At 44.9% G+C, this 25,484-nt stretch overlaps 1 protein-coding gene across 16 annotated transcripts in view; it reads left to right on the top strand.

Moving 5' to 3' along the window:
* Positions 1 to 25,484, top strand: part of ABTB3 (ankyrin repeat and BTB domain containing 3) — a 505,725-nt gene that overhangs the window by 314,355 nt on the left and 165,886 nt on the right. The window lies entirely within an intron of this gene.

Here is a 25,484-nt window from a genome sequence, read left to right as displayed (position 1 = left end):
AGAGAGCCAAGCCTCCAATTCTTGAGGGAGGGTTTGGGGGGTGGGGATGGGGGTGGGGGTGGGTGCTGTGCTTCAGGGAGAACTTGCTGCCAGCGGGGAGGGTAGATGGAGTTGTGGGGTTGTTCCTCTGGCTTAAAGAGCAGAAAGTGCTGTCTAATTTTAGCATCAGTTGTCAGGTGTCCACTTCTCCTTCTCTGCTCTGCTTCTGAGTTGAGTCAGCCTGCCCCATCCAGAGCAGCAACTATGGAAGGGGATGGGACCAGATGACCCTTGGCAGCACCCCTCCCAGAGCTTGAGCTCCCCTCCTCTCTCTTCAGCCTCAGAGACCCAGGTCAGTAGCCCTCTGGGTCTCCTCCCCGCTTTGGGTTTGAGTTGAGAGCCTCTCTGCCATCTACCCAGACAACTGGTTGACTAAACATCTCAGCCCACACCATTTAAAAATTTTCATTCTCTTGCCTGGTCAGCCCTCTTCACTGGGAATTAGGGAAGTGAAGTGTGTGCCATGAATCACAGTTGTCTCATCCTCTCACCTGGGCCAAATGGTTCCTCACCCTGCTTGCTGGGCTCTCGAAAGCTCTGGCATTTGTCCTCACCTGCCAGATTCAAATTGCAAGATCAGCTCCATGGAAACTGCTGATTTCTTGGAACTCCACAAGCTGCCATTGGGTGAATGGCAGTTTATGAGAGATTTGGTCATTGGGTTAGATTTTCTTTAGGGCTCATCGCATAAGACAGTCTGCTTTATGATTGTGTAGATCTGGTTTTTCTTCACAGATATACAGGGTCCAAGTGAGCTATAATGCAGAAAAGGCTGTTAGCCTGTCACTGGCCATGGACAGGCTTTACCATGTCTGGCATTGGGTTCCCATTGTGAGTGTTCCCATTCTGAGATACAGGCTGGTCTTTACCAACAAGGTAGACAGTACTTATTTTTTAAATAGCAGATTTTGTTTTCTAATTACTTCTAATAAACACAAAGAAAAGATAAGCAAAACCACCAAGATAATCAGTTTTACATTTGTGTGGAAGTCTTTCTAGTCTGTTTTCTATCTTTGTAACTATAATTTACAAAAATCAGATTATCCTAAGCATACTGTTTATATCATGCCTTTTTCATTTAGTGGTATATTATGACCTCTTTCTTGCAATAAGTACTGCTCACCTCAAATGTAATTTTAAAGTACTGTTTTATATTCCATCCATCTCCTAGGGAAATCATAATTTACCCAGTCCTCTTTTGCTGGACATCTGGGTTGTTTCTGCTTTTGTGCTTTTATAAATAGCTTAATATTGAACATCTTTGAACATAAATATATACCCATGCATCTCAGATTTTTTCCTGAAGAAAAATGTCTAGATTAAAAGTGTGGAAAAGGCTTTTGCTTTTGATATTTGTTGTTTCAGTGTTACACTTGAAATTACACACAATTTATATTCTAATAATTAGTGTTTAAGAGTACCCATTCCCCCACACTTTTGGCTTTCTAAATCAACAGTCACCACACCTGCATGTATTCACGACTTGGGTCCCTACTTTCTAATATTTGTCTTTCTTCCATTTATCCATCCATCCATCCTTTCCTCAATGTACTGGCTACGATTTCCAGAATAATGTTAAAAAGTAACGGTGAAGGGTCACTTATTCTTGTGCCTTAATTTAGTGGGAATCTCTAGTGTTTCACCATTAAATATGATGTTGATTATTAGTTACAGACACATTCCCCACAACAGTAAAAAAAAAAAAAAATGTCCTGCGCTCTTAATTTTTCAAATCTTAAAGCAGATTATGAAATGCCTTTTATCATCCACAGATAAAATCGTTTGTTTATCTCCTTAGATCAATTCATGTGTTTGAACTATATTATTTTCCTAACATTAAAACACATTTTATTACTGGATTAAACTCTTCTTGGTCAAGACTTATTACAATGTTTAGAACATACCGCTGCATGTGGTTTTCAGGTGATGTTAAATTAACTTTAGAAAATAAATGGAAAAACTCCCAGGCTGTTGTCTCAGCAACACTCACCATAAGCATGTGAACACATAAGTGCTTGTGCTCCTTTTGGATATTTCCAGTAAATGAATGAGTCTACATGAGGTTGAGTGGAAGGTGAAGCCTGGTAGACCCCGGTGGGGACTGTGGTCCTGTTTTGAAAATATGACTCACTCAGTTTGATTTCTGTTCCTGTGAATCACTGACCAGAGGTGACAACGCACAGCAGATTGCACAAATGCTCATTCCGTTCCATAAGCAGGTGTGGCTCAGTCAGCTCTGCACCCCTAGAAGTTCAGGCACACAGTAGGTGCTTTTAAAAAGTCAACCCAAAGAACTGGAAAAGGTGGCTTTCTTTCTGGGCAGCAAGTAGGTAAGTCAGGTCCCATGTCCAGACACATTCAAGGTTTTATTACCTCCCTCCAACCCGCTTCTCCCTCCCTCGTGTGGCCAGAGGTGGTCCTGATGGTGGAAAGCCCTAGAAGTCAAAAGTCACCCTGAGGCTTGAGAGGACTGATGGGGGTTAAGAAAGAAGGAAAGAGCCTTTTTTTGTTAGTGAGAGGATAAAGTGTGTGAAGAAAGTGGGTGATGAGCTGATTATGTGTATAAGACCCTCTGGTGTTTTTTAACCTCTCTGAGTCACCATAAAAATGTTGAATCCTCAGGGAGGCAATCCCCCAAACTCCTTCCTTTACCCCTGGGAAGGCCCTGGTGGTCCTTAATTCTTCATTGAGGACCTACTGTGTATTTAAGGCTGGTTCCTGATCCATTGAAGGCGGCAGATATGGACCCAGTTCTCACTGGGCAAATATTACAGTAGTCCTAGTGCTACAGAGGGAAGGTGTCCAATAAGATGACAAAGGGATGAATTGATGGGTGTTACTCTGATCCAGGCACTGGGCCAGAGAACACTAGTGCTAGGAACAAAAGGACCATATTTCTCCAAGTGTGTCCTGGGGGGTGTCCTCTGCTTCAGAATCCCTTGAGGAATTTGCTAAAATGCAAATTCCTAGGCTCCATCCAGATATTCTGTTTCAGAATCTCTACAGGAGGGACCTAGGAACATGCATTTGTAGTAAGTCCCCAGTCTTCTCCCGCTGCCCTGGGGAGGTTCTGACACACCCTTCAATTGGAGACCCATGCTCTAGGTGATCATTCTTAATGAGATTATGTTGTGAAAAGCTTCCTGTTCACAGCCCACTCATTAACAAGCACACCTCTTTGCCTGCCTCTTTCTCTCTGTAGAATGTGGTTAACACATTCAAGACAAGATGAGCAACGGAGGTTTGTCAGAGTGGCTCTAATGGTTTTATCCAAATCATAAAGATGAGTTATAATTAGAATCTGTAATTACCCCACAGCTGCTGGGGAAATAGGAGAGCATGACACAGGCAGCCCAGGAAGGCTTTGCAGGGCTCGGTGGACAAGATGGCACTGGGAACAGATAAAACTGTGCAGGGAGCGATGCCCATGGAAGGGAAGTTCGATTTGCTGAGTGCCTACTGTGTGCCGCTCTGGGTATGTGATGTCTGTTCCCTCCTCTGAATCCTCATACCAGCCTTACATAGGGTAGGTTTCTAACATAACCTGGTCTTCGGTTGAGTTTCCCCCAGAAGCAGACCCAGAGCAAGGGTTTGAATACTAGAGATTTATATGGGAGGTGAAAGTAGAAGATAGAGACTGAGTCAAGGAAGGGATGACCACCACTAAAGGAGGTGTTAGCAAGCCAGCTACCACGGTGGTGACTGGGGCGTATTCCCACTGGGGAGGTTGGCAGCCCTTGTAGAACATCTATCTTAGAATCATCCCACCTGCAGGGCAAGGCAGCCTGGGTACTTATACACCAGCTTCTGTCAGTCTCAGATGCTCCATCCAAATGGTTAAAGCAGACCCAGGAGACAGATGCTCACCGTAATTCAATGTCAACAAACCAAGTCTGCATTAGGAATAAAGGCTGATGGGAACAGAAAATAATTAATTCTGCTCAGGACAGGTAGTCTAGAAGTGGCAAGTTGGTTTCGGAGTGTGACCAGCATCTCCCCTAGATGGCCACCTTGTGCCCCATGAACACATCAGCAAGGCTTTAATTTTGGAGCCCTTTACACTTAGCTGAAGTTTCCTCTTTGAAACTTGGAACTTCAACAGCACTACAAACACACAGCCCAAAACTGTTTACCAAATGTTTATTAAACACAAGCGCCTCTGAATTCTCTTCCCATGCTGTTGCTTTGTGCACACCTGTTCCTATGGGAATTTAATCGGCGCACACGGCTGTTCCTCCTGCTGCTGACATATGATACTGTGTGCACACATTCCACACACTCTGAGAAAAACCACTGGGTCTTCACAGGGCCAGGAAGCAATACACATGAGAACCTTTGTAAATAGCACCCTCCCCAGTTCCCCACCACTGTACTCTCTGTGGCTTCAAGCTTCTATTTCTTTGATGTACTTAACCCATTTTGAAATAATCTTGATTAACTCATTGACTTGTTTGTCATCTGGCTCTCCTGCCCCTGAATGAAAGGACCACAAGGACAGAGATTTTCTCTGCCTTGTTTGGCATCTATCTCCTGCATGTGACACAGGGTCTAGTGCACAGTAGATCCTCAATAAATACTTGTTGAATGAGTGAACAAATACAAATACGATGGGTCATTATTGTTTCCTTCATGTTAATATAGTTTGCTTAGCCACTCTCCTACGTGGAAGCATTTGGGAAGTTTCCAATTTTCCCTTGTTTTATTTTTTATTTATTTTTATTGAAGTATAGTTGATTTACAATGTTGTCAGTTTTGGGGATACAGCAAAGTGATTCAGTTATATGTATATATATTCTTTTTTCATATTCTTTTTGCATGATAGTTTATTGCAAGATATTAAATAGTTCCCTGTGCTATACAGTGGGACCCTGTTGTTTATCTATTTTTTAATATAGGAGTTTGTATCTGCTAATCCCAAAGTCCTAATTTATACTCTTCCTGCCCCACTTTCCCCTTTGGTAACCATAAGTTTGTTTTCTTTGTCTGTGAGTCTTTCTGTTTTGCAAATAAGTTCATTTCTATCATATTTTAGATTCTACATATAAGTAATATATTTGTCTTTCTCTGTCTGACTTACTTCACTTACTGTGATAATCTCTAGGTCCATCCATGTTGCTGCAAATGGCATTATTTTATTCTTTTTTATGGCTGAATAGTGTTCCACTGTGAATGTGTGTGTACACACACACACACACACACACACACACCCCACACACATATATATACACCATAGCTTCCTTATCCATTCATCTGTCGATGGACATTTAGGTTGCTTTCATGTCTTGGTTATTGTAAATAGTGCTGCTATGAACAATGGGGTGCATGTATCTTTTCAAATTAGAGTTTTCTCCAGATACATGCCCACGAGTGGGATTGCTGGATCATATGGTAACTCTGTTTTTAGTTTTTAAAAGAACTTTCATACTGTTTTCTATAGTGGCTGCACCAATTTACATTCCCACCAACAGTGTAGATGGGTTCCCTTTTCCCCACACCCTCTTCAGCATTTATTGTTTGTAGACTTTTTGATGATGGCCATTCTGACCAGTGTGAGGTGATACCTCATTGTAGTTTTGACTTGCATTTCTCCTAATAATGAGCTATGCTGAGTTTCCTTTCATGTGCCTATTGGCCATCTGTATGTCTTCTTTAGAGGAAGGTCTATTTAGGTCTTCTAACCATTTTTTGTTGTTGTTGTTGTTATTGAATTGTGTGAGCTGTTTGTATATTTTGGAAATTAAGCCCTTGTCAGTGGCATCGTTTGCAAATATTTCCTCCCATTCTGTAGGTTGTCCTTTCATTTTGTTTGTGGTTTCCTTTGCTGTGCAAAAGGTTATCAGTTTGATTAGGTCTCATTTGTTTATTTTTGCTTTTATTTCTATAGCCTTGGGAGACTGACCTAAGAAAATATTGCTAAGATTTATGTCAGAGAATGTTTTGCCTGTTTTCTTCTAGGAGTTTTATGATGTCATGTCTTATATTTAAGTCTTGGAGCCATTTTGCATTTATTTTTGTGTATGGTGTGAGGAATATTCTAACTTAATTGATTTACATGCAGTTGTCCAGCTTTCCCAACACTGCTTGCCTAAGTGACTGCTTTTCTCCATTGTATATTCTTGCCTCCTTTGTCAAAGATTAATTGGCTGTAGGTGTGTGGGTTTCTTTCTGGGCTCTCTATTCTGTTCCGTTGATCCATATGTCTGTTTTTGTGCCAGTACCATGCTGTTTTGATTACTGTAGCTTTGTAGTATTGACATCTGGGAGTGTTATGTCTCCAGCTTTGTTCTTTTTCCTCAGGATTGCTTTGGCAATTCTGGGTCTTTTGTGATTCCATATGGATTTTAGGAATGTTTGTTCTAGTTCTGTGAAAAATGTCATGGGTAATTTTATAGGGATCACATTAAATCTGTAGATTGTTTTGGGTAGTACGGCCATTTTAACAGTAATAAGTTTTCCAACCTAAGAGCGTGAGATATCTTTCCATCTCTTCAAATCATCTTCAGTTTCCTTTATCAGTGTTTTATAGTTCTCAGCATATAAGTCTTTCACCTCCTTCATCAGTTTTATTCCTAAGTATTTTCAAATGCAATTTTAAAAGGGATTTTTTTTTTTTACTTTCCCTTTCTGATATTTTATTGTTAGTGTAAAGAAATGCAACAGATTTCTGTATGCCAATCTTGTATCTTGCTACCTTGCTGAGTTCATTTATCAGTTCTAATAGTTTTTGTGTGGAGTCTTTAGGGTTTTCTATATTTAGTATCATGTCATCTGCATATAATGACACTTTTACCTCTTCTTTTCCAATTTGGGCCCCTTTTATTTATTTTTCTTGTCTGATTGCTGTGGGACTTCCAATACTATGCTGAATAGAAGTGGTGAGAGTGGGCATCCTTGTCTTGTTCCAGATTTTAGTGCCAACTTTCCCTTGTTTTAAATGGTGCCCTCTGTATAGGATACTTCATTGTTCTTTTATTGTTTCCCCAGGATGTAATTCCTGAAGTGGAATTATGGGGCCAGAGGGTGTAGCCCGGCACTGTTCAGTAGAAATTTCTCCATGGATGGAAATGTTCTGTAGCTGTGCTGTCCAGTGCAACAGCCTTTAACCACATGTGGCTATTAAGTACTTTAAATGTGGCTAGTATGACTGAGAAATTGAATTTTTAACTTTTTAAAGTTTTAATTAATTTAAATCTAACTAGCCACATGTGGCTAGTCGATGCCACATTGGATAGTGCAAGTATAGACTGTTTTCAATTCTTTCTCTGTATTTGCAGGGCATCCTCCTCAGAAATGCAACCAACTCATTGTGCCACCAGTACGGTGCACATGCACCCATATCCCTGTGTCTGCCCACATGGGGGTTTTATAGTTCTTCTTAAGCCAGGGTGGAAGGAATGGGAACAGGGTCCATTCATGGGCTCATTTCTTCATTTAGGAAACACCTACTGAGTACTCTCTGGGGTGCCAGACATGGTGCTAGGGGGAGAGAATTCAGAACTAAGGCTTAGTCCCTCCCTCAGGCAGCTTATCAATGAGTTGTTCCTTTTAGGAATGATGTGACAGACACTAAAAGAGGTCTAATCAAAGGCCGATAGGAGTATTGAGGAGAGAGTAACAAACTGGGCTCGGGGATGTGAGTGTGGCCCATAGTTAGGTCTGGAATTGTTTTCTACACCACAAGTTGACCACATGGTCTAACCAAGGATTGGAGACCAGTTTTGGTTAAGACAGGCAAGTGGGAGTGTGGTCGCCATATTGGAATTTCTGGAGCTTTGTAAAGGTGTGGAGTTTTATGTGGTAACATATTCAAGCCTATGACTGACTCAGAGCATCCGGGAGACTCATCCTGCCTGCCACACTCTTCCAGATGCAACAAGCAGTCAAGGCCTAAAGGAATTTGGGCAGAAAATCCAGATGTTGGATTCTCTGTCTGCATCTGTATTTTCCCAGCATGTAGTGGGAAATCTACTAGCTCTGCTCATTTAGCACACAGCTGAGCACCTGGCACATTTGGTGCTTTTTAAATCTTTGCAGGACAATTTCTAGAATAAGCGAGTGAATAAATGATGAGCTGTGTGACTCTGGCAGCTCTGGGCCTTCATAGAGATCTGTGGTGTTTGGTGCTTTTGGGTTCCTGGTCCCATTTGAGAATCTGAAAACTTTGGACGCTTTACTCTCAAAATATGCATGATTGTTTAGTCACACAGAATTGGTATATGATTTCAGGGATAGAAAGCATCCCTGAGCTCCTGGAGATCCTTCTTAGGGAAGCTTGGTCTGTAGATGGGTCTAAGCTCTCTTGGGTAATGTCCTCTGATTACATTTGTTAGTTTCCTGTAGCTGCTGTAACACATTACCATAAGCCAGGTGGCTTAAAACAATAGAAATTTATTCTCTCACAGTTCTGGAGGCCAGAAGTTCAAAGTCAAGGTGTCAGCAGGGCAGCACTCACTTGGGGTTCTAGGGGAGAATCAGTTCTTTGCCTCCTCCAGCTTCTAGTGGCTGACAACATTCTGTCTCTTGTGGCCACAGGGCTCCAATTTCTGCCTCCCTGGTCACATTACCTCATCCTCTTCAGTCTCCAGTCTCCCTCTGCTTTTCTCTTATCAGACACTTGTCACTGGATTTCAGACCCACCTAGATAATCCAGGATAATTCCTCATCTCAAGATCCTTAACTTAATTACATCTGCAAAGAACCTTTTCCCAAAGAACCTTTTCCCAAAGAAGGTCACATTCACAGGTTCTGGGAATTAGGATGTGGACATCTCTGTTTTGGGGGACACCTTTCAACATGCTACAGGAAGTATGGAGGCTTGTTGTCCCAGTACAACCTCCAAGTAGCCTTGACCTCAATTGGAGCTGCTCAGTCAGACCCACAGGGGCTGGTTTGCATTTTACCTGTTTCCTCTGGCCCTGGCTGGTCCCTTTGAAGGATATTCTCTAATGGGTGGGTGGGGGGTATTCAGAGGTGACCCAGAACCCCCGAGCTGGGCCCATCTCAGCTCTAAGGTAATGCAGCCAAGCCCCATGGCACTGAGTCACCCCTGTATCCCTGCTTCTGTTCTGGGTTCCAGTCACTACGAACGCGCTGTGTGATGTTATTCTCTGGGAACATGAAGGGGAATTGAGTTGGGGAGCTCACATAGCACCCCCTTTTCAGGCATTGGCAAACTTGGATGGGGCTGTCTCTAATCCATTCTACTAGGAAGTCATCAAGTCCTGTCTTTCCAGGTCGCAGAAACAAGATTGCCTCTTTTTTTCTTATTTTTTATTGAAGTGTAGTGGATTTATAATGTGAGTTTCAGGTGTACAGCAAAGCGGTTCAGTTGTACATATATATGCATGATATATGTTTTTTTTCAGTTTCTTTTCCATTACAGCTCATTATAAGAAATTACTTGCCTTTTAAAAATTGTTTTATGTCAACTCTGCAAAACCTTGCAATGGATTCCTCTAGGTGGGGGTGTGATGTTTAACTCAACTAGAGCTGTGTGAATGAATGAATTCTCATACAGAGCCTGCCCTTTTCCTGCTTCTCTGCTCTCTTAGCCTGTCAGAAACTTGAGCGCTGCAGTCTTGAGAGATGTTAGAATATTCTTTACATACTCAATTCTTTGTCCTCAGGAAATGCAAATATCCATGCTTTCTGGAAACATACCTTCCAGCAGATAAAAGGCATCAGCCCTCTGAGAATTCCTCCCTCTCTTTCTCTCCCTTTTTTTTTTAACCAATAAATTGCTGTTATTGCCCCCATGAGTTCTTGGAGCCATTCCATTTAGTGACCCCCGAGTTCTCACCAAAGATGGAACAAAATTACACGTTAGCACCAGCTCCTTTGTAGTGATTATCTTGATGGAAAAATAAATTCTAGCATCAGAAGGCTACAGCTGCTTGCCTCTCAGAAAGCAGTTGCTCCAGGTGAAGTAACTTTGAATGCCAAGTAATGGCACCACTTTTCAAAAAAATTCTTATTTAATATCTGTTTAGCTGAAGGAAACACCCCTGCTTCTGCCAGTATTAGGCAATTAGCAAATGGTAATGTGTTTTGCAAACATAAGGCATCCCCTGTTTTATTTTATTCTTGTGATTGTTAACAGCCATGGACGTGTGGCTAACATTTGTCTCTTGAAGAACAAACAGTTTGTTTGTGTCTTGAACATAAAGACCGTCACCCACACACGTGAGGTGCTAATCATTGCCCATCTTTAATGGTGCTGTAATTTGTAGATAACAGCACTTCAAATGTCTGTGTTTTTTCTTCTTCCAAGATTTAACCTTAGCCAGACATGCCTGGCTTAATAATAAGGTTGGCTGTCTCATTTTGACATGAGCTAGGTCTGAACTTTGGCTCTGGAAATGTTCGGAATGAGTGAGGAAGCATTCAGATCAATTAGCCTCTCACTTCCCACCTTAGGCCTCCTACTCTGGGGAGGCAGCTGCAGGTCAGAAATTTCACCTCTACCTGCCTGTCCGGTTGCTGGCTGGGACGCTCAGGCCACACATTCCTCTTAGGTGAGCCCTTGTGGCTGCCCAGGAACCCATAGCTGGGGTGGGTGCACCTTGGGTTCCACACAGACAGGGCTGAGACCACCCAATGGCACACCCTCTCCTCCTCCACTGCCCCCCCCATACCCCCTGTCTCTCCTGAACCAGCACAGAGGCCTCTTCCCTGCCTCCTGGCCCCTGCCATTCATCAGCACACAGCAACTAGAGTGGGCTTTTTAAAATATCTTCCTGCTGATTATTCCCCTATTGCTTTGCCTGTCAGTGGCTTCCTGTTGTGCCTGGAATAAAATCTAAACACCTTCATCTGACTTATTTGATGGCCTGGTATTCTGCTGATGTTCATTCATAAGGCAATAGCAGTTATTAGAAGCCTTGTCTAATTCATTACCTGGGGGCTCCCCACCAACAGTTTTGCATAACCCATCAGGGAAAGGTTAACACCTGGCACCTTTGGGGCCTCCAGGCCCTGCTTCAGCACTGTGGTCAGCATCCTTTCTGATGCTGTGGCTGCCTGGTAAGTATTCTGCCCATCATGCAGCTAATAGGGCTCTACATCTGACCTCAGCTCCCTGTTCCAGGTTCATGCCTTTGCCTCCTCCAGCCAGCCACACTGACCTCTTTCAGCTCCCCAAACACCCCAAGCTCACACCTGCTTCCCAGAGCATTCACCTGTGCTGTTCCCTCTACCTAAAATGTTCTAATCTCTAAGTCCTTCTCATCCTTCCAGCCTCCATTTGGCTGTTGCCTCTTCAGAGAGACCGTCCTTATAACACTTCCTACTTAGGGTCCATCCCTCATTCTTTGTCTCTGCACCTTCTTTATTTCATTTGTAGAAGTTAGTCCAGCCTTGATTATTTTGTCTGTCTGTTCACATGTTGTCATATTTAAAATGCAGAATTCCAATTTCACCCCAGAAATTCTGATTTCAGTATGTCTGGGATGGGGGCACTGAAATCATAGTTTGTTTGTTTTTTTTAAACATCTTTGGTGTACAGCCTTTTCTCTTCTTGCTCTTGAGGACAGCGAGGGGTCATCCTACCTTTGCGTTTCCAGGACATAGTATGGGATATGTAGCTGGTGTTCATTAAACATTAGCTAAATGGGTAGATGAGTGAATGAATGAATGAGTAAATGTTTTCACTTTGGATACTTTTTTTTCTCAATTAAGCAAGAAATTTTGAAAATAATTCAGGTCTTGTTGAAATAGGACGTTAGCTCTAATCACTTTCCTCCTCTCTCTGGGTTGTAACCTCATTTGTGTTTGGAAAGTAGAGAAGACTGTAGATTTCATTTCCTCTTTTGCCCATTGGAAGCTGAACATTTGGGGGGTTGCTGTTTAATTGTGTCCCGCTAACAGTGAAGGATTGATTTTGCAGTCTTATTTGATATTATTTATTTGGCAAAATAGCCTAACATCTGCTAGCTTTTCTTCACGAGGCTCAAAATTTTGGGAAGTGGAGTAGCAAATAAAGAAGGCTGTGAGGTTTCTCTCTTTCCTCCAGTTTTCCCTCCTTTCCTTTCTTCCTAGCTACTCAGGGTTCTAGGAGGGTGATAAGAGACTTATGAAAAGCTTGAAGGATGTACATCCTGTGAGACAGCTTTCCTCCGTGGAGGCCCAGGAGGGCTTGTAAGCAAAGAGCATGGAGGAGGGGTGGGGACACGTGGCCAGCTCGCCATCCTGGATTGTCTCTCCTCGGCTCGATGGACATGATTCCCAGGGCAGCCACATTGATAGTCAATATCCACAAAGTTGGGATGCTTTTGATCAGGAGGAGCTGGAGAAAATGAAATGGCATGGTTTGTTTCCTTAGGTTTCTTAAGAGCAAAGGAGAAACTAGGGAGGACCAGGCAAGGCAGAGGGACTGGGACGCCCCAAACTGCCCATTAGGGAGAATAGGCAGTCAGGAAGCCAGAAGCTAGAGGTATCAACTAAGGAAGCATGTGATCGGGAGAATGAGCCATTCAGTCATTCATTTGTTCATTCATTCATTCCACAACTGTTTATTTCACTCCACTATATTTTGTTCATTGCTATAGCCTCAGCACCTAGAAAAGGATACAGCCATGAACATAACAAAGTTCCTGCCCTCACAAAGCTTATATTCTAGTAGGAGAGACAGCATATACATACATATATGCATACACACATAGACTCTGTTGAATGGTGATAAATTCTATGGAGAAAAAGCAAAAAGAGGGGAGGCTGAGGGTTGCTGGGGCAGAGGAAGTGGCCATTTTAATAGGGCAATTCAGTCTCCTTGAGAAAGTGACATTTGAGCAAGGACCTTGTCAGAGGTTAGATTCCTGGGAAGCTGACTCTGAGAGAGACTCATGGAGAATTGTCACAAATTTAGTGACTTAAAATAACATAAGTGTATTATTTTACAGTTCTGGGCATCAGAAGCCTCAAAGTCAAGGTGTTAGTAGAGCTATGTGACTTCTGGAGGCCTTAGGGAGAATCTACTTCCTTGCCGTTTGCAGTTTCTAGAGACTACCTGCATTCCTTGGCTTGTGGCCCCTCACTTCATCTTGAAGACCAATAGCATAGCATCTTCAAATCTCTCTTTCTCTGACCTCTGCTTCTGTCATCCAATCTCTTCTCTTCTCTGACCTTCCTGCCTCCCTCTTATAAGGACCCTTGTCATCACATTGAACCCACCTAGATAATCCAGGATAATTTCCCCATCCCAGGGCCCTTCGTGTAGTCACATCTGCAGAGTCCCTTTTGCTATGTAAGAACATATTCACAGGTTCAGACCTCATCTTTGGGGGCTGTAATTCTGCCTACCAGAGATGGAAGGGCATTTCAGGCAGGAGAAACTGCTTAAACAAAGGCATAGTAAACATAGTGCCAAGTGCTGTGTGAATGAATGGGGGGAAAATTAGTCTTTCAGACCACCTCCTAGGTAAGAAGTGGTTTTTGGCTGAGTTTCTAGATAGGAGGGGTTGGGGCTTAGTCTGGGTAGAGCTGTGGGCCAGGGAACATGTTCCAAAGCTACCATGTTCCATGACAAGCATGCTATCTTTACTTAAATGGTGTGTTTATTTGTGGTGGCTTGTGAGGAAAGGGATGATTTGGAGACTGGGAAGGACCTAACACCATGCAGGCTGGGAGGGGGAATGGGCATATCTGTGGTCAGGTTTTATAAATTATAGAGACTGGAAATCCCATGTGTGCTAGAGCATGGATGCAGTAAATGAGACACCCTAGAAGCCAAGATCACTTCCTCCCCTGTGTCCCCCACTGTGTGGGCAGGGAGGCAAAACCCAGGTGACTTCCAGGAGCTGACTCTGTGTCTGTCCCCAGAGTGACCACTGATGCCAATAAAGTCCTTAATCTCAAAGAAAAGAATTGCCTCTGTCAAATGGAGTGTCCAGTAAACATGGGGTCACAGGAAGAGGTTGTACCCAAATTTTGAAGATTTATGCAGAACCCAGCCATTTTGCTGGCAAACTGTGTGGACCTGAACAAGTTATTTAACCTCTCAGAATCTAAATTTTTTCATCTAAAAAGTGTGGATAATAACTTCTACTCCAAGGGGCTGTTGGGAAGATTCGATGATGTAATACTTTCTTTGGAAAGTGCCTTCCAAATAAGAGCTTTATCATTTTTTTAAAGTGCAGAGATTTTGAAAGCAGATTCTAACTTGAAAGGTGGCCATCCTTCCAGGGTCCCATAGCCCCTCTCAGTTAACTGGAACACTCTGTTTTCCAGAGCTATCTGTTCTAGAACATTATGGGGGAAGAGGATATATGATCCCAGGCATCTGCTCCCTGGTTAAGAAGAGGAGGTGGAGGCCCTCAGGTTGACTTTTAAACCTTCTCTCCCTGTCCCTGAGCCCTGCCTGGATCTTCATGTTGGTGGTCACCTGCGAATCCAGGTCCCCCACACCTGTACCACAAGCTGGTGGTTGGGGGGCAGGGGTAGTGAGACAGTGAAATGTACCCTCCTCTGCACATGGAGATGTTTCCAGTAGCTTTGCCACATTTGAAATTCAAATAGCTGCCACGCTTCCTACGCTGTATTAACTTTCACAATGACCGGGGAGAAAGACTCACGATGGAACTCACAAGTCAACCATGTAATGGTTTTGTCCCCATGAATTATGGAGCCTGCCTGGGTCTCCTCTGCTGAGACAGGGGAGATCAGAGGCACCAGGCACAGCCTTTTCATTAGGGTCTCCTACAAGCTAAAAACACGATTTTGAACTTGCTTATTCAAGCCAAGAGAGAACTTGAGCCTCAGCCTCTGACCCACACCCAGGTGGGCCCAGCGTTGTTGGCCAGGATAGGTTCCAGGGGCCCCGTGCTCCATCCAGGTGTCCCCTCCTCCAAAATATTTACAGAGGAACTGAAGGGCTAAGCATGGACTAAGGTCCTCTCCGTAACTGTCTTCAGTGCACTTCAGAGTGTGAAGTGAAAGAGAATTCTGTGGTCCCCATTTCAGAGATTGGAAGAATGGGGCCCAGAGGGAAATGGAATCAGACTGACTTGAGCTGGAAATTCACCTCTCAAACCAGGCTTCATCCCTTAAGATAAACGAGTGGCTTACACCAAATACCGATCCTCTCAACTTGAGTTTATTCACCTACAAAGATGGGGATCATTTACTGACTTGAGGGGTTGCTGTGAGGAATAAGCGAATGAAGGTGTGCAACGGTGGTGGGAACTCCATGAGCGGCAGCCATGTGATTGTTTTGCCTTTTGCTGTCCAAATGATACCTAAATCCTGTGGTTCTGTGGAGCCCGCATCTTTGACTGCGAGTTTCATGCTCTACCCCAGGGGGCATCAATCAGAGTCTGCTCTCTAACACCCACTCCTGTTACTGTAATTGGCTCCCAGAAAGAAAGGAGGGCAGTTTCCAAAGAAATTGGAAGAGACAGGAACAAAATAATTTTAACTTAAAGCAAAAATCCAAACTAAGCTCAGTGCAGGTCCTTCAAAGCACCCACCATCAGCTGCATCTGTGAGGAGCACCTGGCCTGGGGCAGAGTCTACAGTTTATTTATTTTGGGGCCTTAGGACCTCACAGGTTAGAAGCTCAGTGGTGGGTTCTTGAATGAATGAGTGAACAAACACAAGTAGTGTCTGGAGAAGCATGAGAAAGCCCAGTACTGAGAAATAAGGGGCACAAAGAAGGAGGCCTTGGCTGGAGCCAGGGCCCTGGGGTCCCCCTTGTGCTGCCACTTGCCAGTTATGCGGCCTCAGGTGAGGCAGTCCTATGTCTGGGCCCTTATGTTTCCCAGTTGTAAAACTGCAGGCGTGGGCAGTCTAGATTTCAGTGCTTTGGGACCCAGTGTCTGGGTCCAGGAAGCCCAGACAGCACCACAGGGAGAGACTCTGCAGTGGGATTTCTCTTCGTCCTGTTGTGGGTCTGTTTCACAGAGCAGGGACTGGCCACACCGCTCTGATGAAGGAGAAGTCCTGAAATCTAAACTGACCATGTCAGCATCTTATCTCCAGATGGCATGTGGGACAAGTAACAAATGGACATCCCAAAACGTAGAAATGTAGGGAGCCTCTCCCCTGCTTCTCATTTCACTGCCTGAATCTACCTTCCCAGACCAGGAGGTGCAGAGCTTCTGGATGGAGGGGCCCTGCCTTCCACATCTTTGGAATCCCTCCAAGCCACACACTATGTGGGCTGTGGGGCATAATAGCATCAACTCTCCTGTACATTCTGCACACCTCCACCCCATCACTTCATCCTTCAGGCCTCTGTTTTTGCATCTGAAAGAAAAAGTAATAAGGTACCCATTTCTAAAGGCAAGACATGGAGTTTAACCGAAATGATGAGTTTAGCACAGTGCCTGGTATGCAGTAGGTTCTCAATAAATGTCAATACTCTTCTTCCCTTAATAGTAAATCTTTGCTGTTCAGATGATGAATATGTGGTTGCTGGAATTCTAAGTCATGAACAGCCCATGGGTATGGGCATTTGTCTCTGGTCTATCTTACTGATTCTTCCTTCCTTCCTTCCTTCCTTCCTGCCTGCTTGCCTGCCTACCTGCCTGCCTGCCTCTCTCCCTCCCTCCATCCCTTCCTTCCTTTTCTTCCCATAACAGGGTGGAAGAAAATTCTAATGCCACCTCTGGGTTAAAATGTGTATTTTTTTTCAAGGGAGAGGGCATGTGAAGTAATTCTACAGTTTTTTCAGGTCAGAGAATTAAACATAGGAAATGGTGCCCTTTCACAGAGCAGATGGACCCCATTCAGCAGCCCCTGGGATAGTATGCAATGTCGTGTATAGCATGCTTTGCTTTGATAAGTTTGAAAGAAGCAACATTAAAGAGAGAAAAATATGACACCGTAGAGGATGGATTTTCTTCCTCTTGCTCACGACGTAATCTGAGATGAGATTGGTGCGCTTTGATAGCTCTTTTTGCTCTCTTCCTTGCAAAATGTGAGGTGGAAACCTCATTTTTTTTTTTCAGCTGGAGTCTGTGACTCTGAGGGTGAGCTTGTTTAGAGCACGTTGAAGGCAGGGCTATCTGCAACACCCACCACCCTCCCGCTGCCTCCCGTGGTACTGAACACTCGGAACAGTGGTGTGAAATGGATGCACGTGCTCCCTGGAGCTCATAAATAACTGTCTTCCCCTGGCCCCTTTTAATTCATCCTCCACACAGCCTCCATGGCACACTATTAAAAACAGATCATGGCTTGCTTTAAATTCCCCATAGGTTTCCCATTGCCCTCAGAGTCTGGGCCACTTAGCGTGGCTGACAAGACCTTTAGGATCTGACCCCTGCCTGCGTCCCTAGCTGTATCCCTTGCTGCTCTCTCTCCATCCACCTAATGCCCCTTCCAGACTGCCAGATACCTGTACTCTTTCCTGCCTCCCTGCTTTTCATTCATTCATACATTCGTTCATTCAGCAAACAAATACCAAGCACTAGCTGTGTGCCAGGGACTGTATTTGGTCCTGGGGTTAAGAATGGCTCAGACACATCAAAAGGTCTCTGCCCTCATGGAGCTCACAGTCTCCAGGGGAGGACCAGGGGGAGGAGATTCTTAAAATTTAGAAAGATGTTTCAATATAATAATCACCAATTGTTATAAATGATAGATTAAAAAACAAACAAATGAACAAGATGTGATACGGGATAACGGGGCAGGGCTGAAACACCTTTAGACACAGTAGTCAGGGAAAGCTTCTCTGAAGCTGGACATTTCTGTTCAGAAACGACCAGCTTATATGGAGCAGCAGGGGGAAAGTGACCCAGGTCTAGGGAACAGAGTGCGGAAAGACCCTGAAATGGAAAAGAGTTTGCTATACTCAGAGAACTGAAAGGAGGCCAGATCTTGAGGCCGGAGGCCAAGGTTAGGAGCTGAGATTTTCTGCTAAGGGCAAGAGGAAGTGATTAGACAGCTTTAAACAAGGGAGAAATATCTTGTTTACATTTTAATTCCTCTGGTAAGAGAGAATGAATGGGCTGGGGCAAGAATGAAAGTGGAAAGACCAGTAAAGAGGCTGTTGGGGCCCTCCGACCAGAGGGTATGATGGCCCAGAGGAGGGGTACCAGGAGGGATAGAGAGAAATGCACAGATTGGAGCTAAATTCAGAGGGTAAAATCCACAGGACCTGCTACTGTTCTACACATAATTGTGAGCGGGAGGGAGGAATCCGATGACTCCTGGGTTTCCAACTAGAGAGACTGGGGAGATGATGGCCCACTTATTGAGTGGGAGAGGTGCAGGACCAGGAAGAAGGGAACAGGTTTAAAGGAAATCAGGAGTACACTGGGGGTGTGCAAAGTATTTATTATAGACACCCAGCTCTTGGCACTGTACCCAGCACACAGTAGGTGCTCATAAATGCTTGTTGAGTGAATACATACCCAAGTCTACCTAACCAGTGGGGCTGCAGCTTTGGTCCCTGCTGATGCAGATCTGTCAGGCGATACCCAGAGGATCCCCACTTGAATAGGCCCAAGGAGGACAGTCTACATATTGACAGGGCCCACTGCCACACAAGAATGCAAGGCCCCTTGTTCAAAATTGTTAAGAAATTCAAGATGGTGAGCATTAAACCAAGCATGAGGGGCTGTGCGACTGCATAGGACACACACCCATGAAGGTGGCCTTGCTCTTGAGTAGCAAGATGAACTCTTGGGTTCATCCAGGGTTTCTGAGATAAAGCCTGATGCAGAACTTTCCTTAGGGGCAGTGGCAGGGGCCCAGAAGTTCAAGGAGTCCGGTGGGGACAGATTGTGTGCAACCTGCAGGTCTTGGGGAGCAGTTTAGCTGTGTGTGACCCCTTGATGATGTGTCCTCCCTGCCTCTTGGGGCAGCCCTGGTGCAGTGAGCAGTGGCCACAATGGAGACTAAAAGGCAGAGCCTTTTAGGCTGGTGTCCTTTCTGGGCCAGGAGGAGGTGGCAGCCCCTGCTCTCTAAACTCCAGGCCCCAAAGGCATGTAGATCTAAAGGCCCCCATGCTGGGCTGAGAGGAGAAACATTTTCACTCCTTCCCTTTACTCTTTTTTTTCCTGTAATATTTGTATCTCTGTTAAATCAGGTTGATTTGAATTATAATAAACAATGGCTGCTAATTATTCAGCTCTTAGTATGTATCACCTTATCTGCAGGTGGGTCATATTTAGCCTGAGGTCACACAGCTAGTAAAGGGCAAAAACAAACAAACAAACAAGTGAGGGATTTGAACCTCTGCCAGGAGATGATCTGTACCACCTCTTAACTCAATGATTTTAGGTGAGTCTCCTAATCTTTGAAGAATCTTACCAGCTAAGTTGTTGAGATGATTCTGTGACTCCATCTAAGTGCCAAGCTCTTCTGTTGAAATGGAGAAAGTCCTTTGGTATTTGTTTTTCCTCCCTATTCCTTCACTGTTGAGGGCTGGGATGTTCAGATCTCCTGCTCATTGGAGAATGGCAACAAGTGGGAGAGAGATACTTTCACACCTCTGTGCCTTTGCCCAGGCTGGTCTTTCTGACTAGAATGCCCCTTCTCCTTCTTGGGAGGGACCCTTCAGGGCCCAGCCGTGATGGGATTATTTTTTGGTGTTGTTTCCCTGACTGGACAGGAAACCCCTGAAGGTGTGAGCAACATCTCATTCACCACTATTTCCGTCATTGGTCCTGTATCAGTTAGGCATTGCTGCATAACAAACCATCCCCAAACACCAAATGACTTAATAAAAGTTTATTAATACTCACAAGTCTTGGGACAGTTGGCTGGTCCTTCTGATCTCATACATCTTCAGAGGTCAGAGCCAGCTATCAGTTGGGGCATCAGCTCTGGGCTGGGCTCTCTCACAGGTTTGGAAACCAACAGCCACAGGCAGGTCTAGGATGGTCTCAGACGGCACATCTGATGGCCCAGAGCCTCTGGGCCCTCTTCACAGTCACTCATCCCACAGCAGGCTACTCAAGGTTCATTCACGTGTCTGCACTAGGGCTCCAAGGGAAGGAGTAGAATTGAACAGGATTTCTTTAAATCTAGGCTCAGAACTAGAGTACCATCACATCTGCTGCAATCTTGTGGCCAAAGAAGTCACAAAGTCCAGCTTAGAATCAGTAGGGAAGAGCACTACCAGAAAGTATGGATCAGAGAGACATGAAAAATTAGAGACACAATGCACAATAAATGTTTATTAAGTAAATGGATATGCACTTAGCATGCTGGGGACCATTCTAAGCCTTTTTCCATTGCTATAGGCTGAATATTTGTGTCCCCTCTAAAATTTATATGTTGAGGCCTAAATTCCCAGTGTGATGATGTTTGGAGGTGGGGCCTTTGGGAGGTATGTACGTCATGAGAGTGGAGCTATTACGAATGGAATTAGTGCTCTTATAAAAGAGATCCAAGAAAGCTCCCCTACACCTTCTGCCATGTGAGGTTATGGTGAAAAGATGGCCATCTATGAGCCAGGAAGCAGATCCTCAACAGACATTGAATCTCCTGGTTCCTTGATCTTCCAGGCTCCAGAATTGTGAGATTTGAATTTCTGTTTATCTGCTACCCAGTCTATAGTATTTTTTTTAGCAGCCCTGATGGGTTAAAACATCCATATTAACATGTCTGATCCTGACAATAACCCCCAGAAATAGTTAATAAGTTTTACCCCCATTTTATAGATGAAACAACTGAAACACAGAGAGGTTATGTAACTGACCCAAGATTACACAGCTAGGAGGTGGTAGAACCTGGATTTGAACTTGGGCTGTTAGTTGGCTTCAGGGGCCCTGTATGTGGCCACTAAGGTAGTCATACTGCCTCTTCAGAATCCCGGGCAGCCCTTAGCATTGTTCACAACCATTCATGTTAGCATGGGGTAATTGTTTGACAAGCTCGTTCGTTTTTGATGGTGGTCTGAGGGTGTGGAACTATGAGATACAGCACCCACAGCTCATTTAAATACAAACTGCTTCAAAGGCTATCCCAAATTTTACTGCCAGGCAGCAGAGCCCACTTGCAGACAGATAGACTCCGAAGTTTTATTGACTGTCACCATGGCAATTTCAAAGACATTGGTTATGCCCAGAGATTTCCTGACACTTCTTATTCATAATGGCACTGGCAGGTCCCAGGCAGACTGATCTATGACTTTTAATCAACTAATGGATGGGATCTCCAGGTGCAGATTCACAGTGTTCAATCTTGTTAGAGCAGAAAGGATTCTGCAAGCTCAGAGCCATCCCAGTTCCCAACCCAGAGCCAGAGAGAGTCCTTCTGGGCAGACAGTGGTAACATGGCCCTCTTCAGCCCAGTATAAAGCAGCTTTGGAGCCCTGGAGGCGTGTGTGACCTTGGGCAGCTTGCTTGACCTTGCTGAGCCTCAGTTTCTTCCTCTGTAAAATGGGGATGATAGTGTTGTGAGGACTGAATTGGGTGATACATTTAACTTGCACGGGGCTTGGTGCAAGAATTCAATGGCCATTCTCTGCTGCTCTCTTCATTCTCTTCTCTTCCTCGTCATCTCTGCTGAGGCTGTCAGTTCCTCCCAGGCTGGACGAGAAGGGAAGTAATTTGTACCGCCTCCCTACTGCATCCCAGCCACTGTTATTTCACTGTTACAATGCCCTGTGGGATAAAGGGGTTTCATTGTGATTTGACAGGTGAAGAGAGTGGGATCAGAGAAGTTAAGTGACTTTTGTCAGGTCACTCAGTGAGCAGGAGCAGAGCTGGGACTGGAGCCTAGTTCATGCTAAGACCAAGGTCCACACCCTCTGGGCAGTTGGCAGTAGGATTGGACCCAGAATAGCAGCCCTATCAGTACTTGTTTAAAGAGACAGGACAGAATCTGGTGAGATGCGTCTCCTTCTGAAAGTCTTCGTGGTGGAAATTCAGCCTGGTCGGGTCAATGGAGACCTCCAAGGACAAGATAGTGTCACAGCTGGAAGGGGGCTCTGCTCCCTCACACTGCTGTTGGGGAAACTGAAACTGAGAACAGTCAAGTGATTTGTTTCAGAGTCACTCAGCCAGCTGGGGGCAGAGCCAGGACTTAAACCCAGATGTCCCAGGGAGCCTCTGTGGCCAGGAGGGCCCTATAGGGTGAGAGAGAGCCAACGGACAACCCACTCCATCTGGATTCGCCCTCCCGAACTCCCCTCACCACAGAGTTACCTGCTGCCTTCCATGGATGAGGCCACGGAACACGGAACCATCCTCAGTCAGGGCCCTGGGGATGAGGCATTCTGTTTATTTACCTGCCACCGTCGGCATGTCCACTTTGTGCCAGGCACTGGGATAGATGCTAACAGCTTCATGGATACTTTGAAGCCCTAAGGTCCCTGAGGATGGGGGGAATGTCTTCCTTTCCTCATCCTCTCCTCCAGAACTTTGCAGTGTTCTGCCCCAAATGATAATAAAAATCCAGTAGTAACAAAAATAGCTGATATATACGTAGGGGATAGTGGCATGCACCAGGCACTTCAGAGTCATCTCACTGATCCGCCTCACAACTCTATGGGGTATCCCCTTGTACAGAAGAGGAAACTGAGGTTCAGCAACATTAAGTGATTTGCCCAAGATCCCATGCTAGGCAGTGAGGAAGCTGATTCAGTTCTAGAGAATCTGAATCCAGAGCCTCACGTTGCTGCCCTGAATCCTGTCATGAATTTATTCATCTGTGTGTTGATTTATTTAACAAATATTTGTTGAGTGCTGGTAATATGGCAGACACTAGGGATTCAACGGCGAATAAAGCAGACAAAAATTCCTACTCTCATGGACTTCACAGTCTGGAGGGATAGACCATAAATGAAATTTAAAACTAAAATATGTAAGATGTTGGAGAGAAATTCAGGGAGGGATCCAGGGAATGCTGAGGGTGTAATTTTAAGAAGGCTGGTCAGAGGTGGCCTCAGAGATGAGGTGAGTTTGAGCAGAGCTTTGAAGCAAGTGAGAAAGTACCATATGCCTGCCTGAGGGAAGAGTATTCCAGGCAGAGGGAACAGCAGGTGCAGTGGCCACAAGGCAGGTGGGGGCAAAGAGGCCAGTTATCAAACTCGAGCTTATTAGCCATTCACTAAACAAACAGGATTATGCCTGCTGTTTCTTCAGAGGGACACCTGGGCTTGCTGGTTGGCATGCATGGCCCTTTGTGGTCCAGCCTGTGCGATGTGGTGTTGCAGAGATGCGGCCTGGCCCCGCAGAACACCCTCTGCAGGCTGGCTGACCATGTTCCTCCCACCCTGCAGGCAGACATCAGCCTCTCACTTTCATCTCTCAGCAGATTTTAAAGCTGCACTGGGGAGTACAAAAAAGGAATTAGCATAATAAACCTGCAGCAGGACTTTGAGGAAAGCTAATCAGAGAGAACAACAGGAAAGGGGGCCCAGCAACCTCTGGCTTCTCTTGAGTTTTTCTTTTTAAGAAAAGCAACCCGGCTCCCTCTATCCTGCCAGTGCCCTGCTACTGTGTTCTGGTAAGTGGCTTATGTCTCAAGAGGCAATTTCTCCCCAAACCGCCAACAGATTTCCAAGCCACCTATTTTCTGTTGCAAACTCATCAGCCCTGTTCTTTCCTTGGTAAGAAAATTGGGAGAGAGAAAGAGCCTTGGGGAGAAGGCCTGGGTTCTAGGCCCTGCTCTCCACATAGCAGCTGTGTGACCTTAGGCAAGTGGCCTAACCTCTCTGAGCTATTTCCTTATTGGATGATGAGGAGGCCCACTCTCCCTCTATGGTCATTATGTGAGGTTATACTGACATACTGGCTGGGAAAATGGTTTGAAAACTCCAAGTTCTCCCTCAGAGGGGCCACAGCATTGCTTCTGTTGATGACTCTACATCTCCATTTGCCATCCTACACTGGGGGACTTGAGGCTGTGCGAGGCCCTCAGAGAGGGTCCCAGAATGGGCAAGAAACTAAATACTTTCTTTAAATTCTCGCCTTCTCTACTGAGTTGAATAGTGTCCCCCCAAAATACATGTCCACTTATAGCCTCAGAATGTGACCTTTTTGGAAATAGAAGCTTTGCAGATGTCATGAATTAAGAGGAGTTCATACTAGACGAGTGTGGGCCTCTGATCCAATATGACTGGTGTCCTTCTAAGAAGGAGAGAGGACACACAGAGGACAGACAAATGGGAGGAGACAGAGGCAGAGATGGGAAGGATGCAGCTACCAGCCAGGGAAGGAACGCCAAGGCTGCAAGGAGCCGTCTGGAGGCTGGGAGAGGCCTGGGACAGATTCTCCCTCCCAGCTTCCAGAAGGAACCAACCCTCCTGACACCTTGGTTTCAGGCTTCTGGCCTCCATACTAGGAGAGAATAGATTTCCATTATTTTAAGCCACCCAGTCAGTGGGAATTTGTGACGACAGCCCTGGGAAACATAAGACAGGACTGTTCTCTGTCTTTCAAATCCTTCACTCTGTGGCTTCTGAATAATCAACTTTCTACTTGAGACTTACCTCACAGATTTTCCCAGAAAAAGAAAGAGTTTTGTGGTTGGGGAGATAAAGGACATGGATTAGCCTGGGGTCAGAAACCCAAACTTCAGAGATTCATAGCAGCCACGAAGCCTCCAAAGAATATACACCAGGCCTGGAGTCAGGAACCTTGAGTGTGGCGCTCCCAGCATACTCAAGTGTTCCCTGCTGGCACCATTCCAAAGCTGGCTAGACTTAAAGTGTGCTGATGAATAAATAAGGAGAGCCAACCAGAGCCAGGGTTTCTTTGGAGAGTTCCATTGATTTTGCCTCGTGGGTGGGGACAGAGAAGAGGGCGTCCCAGGATAAGATTGTCTGCATGGGGAGAAGAGTCCAAGCCCTTTCTGATTGACTGTTTCTCTTTGGGGCCTCTGGAGAGACTCCTGAGATTGAAATCAGCCTCAGTTTAGAAATCTCTTTAGTAGAGGACAGAGTAGGGCTTTGCAGCCCTGGGAATCTTTGTAATTTTTGCACTGACTTTTTATTTGAAGATAATTTAGTCTTATTTTTATTAATGCCTTTAAAAGAAGTGAGGTTTTAATATTAGTTTACTATTCAATGAGTAAAACTATCTTGAGTGCATTTTTCAGCCCTCCTGTGATTTCTCTTGTATTTGGAACAGTTTTTTTGTTTGTTTGTTTTTTGTTTTTTGAGAGTTGAGAAATGTTCTAAGCAAGTATTTTAGGAGAAGCAAAAGCTTCCCTGGGAACCAATGCTGGGACTTGAAAGTCAATCAAAAAGTAGATTTGTAGAGCCCTCCTGTGGTCCTGGCACTGTACTGGACTTTACCAGAGATTGGAATGATGAAAATGGTGATAGTGATGATGGTGGTGGTGGTGGTGATGATGATGGTGGTGGTGGTGGTGATAATGGTGATTGGTATGATGGGGATGATGGTGACAATGATGATGGGGATGATGATAGTGATGATGACAGTGATGGTCATGGTCATGATGATAATGATGATTGTAATCTGTAATGACTGGCCACGCCCTGGCTACCCTGCTAAGCACTCTACACACATGATCTCATTTCATCCTTACAA

Source organism: Camelus bactrianus, chromosome 12, assembly GCF_048773025.1.
Source record: "Camelus bactrianus isolate YW-2024 breed Bactrian camel chromosome 12, ASM4877302v1, whole genome shotgun sequence".
NCBI classification, from domain to species: domain Eukaryota; kingdom Metazoa; phylum Chordata; class Mammalia; order Artiodactyla; family Camelidae; genus Camelus; species Camelus bactrianus.
Note: the sequence above shows the minus strand (reverse complement) of the source record. Positions and strands in the feature narration are given on the sequence as shown.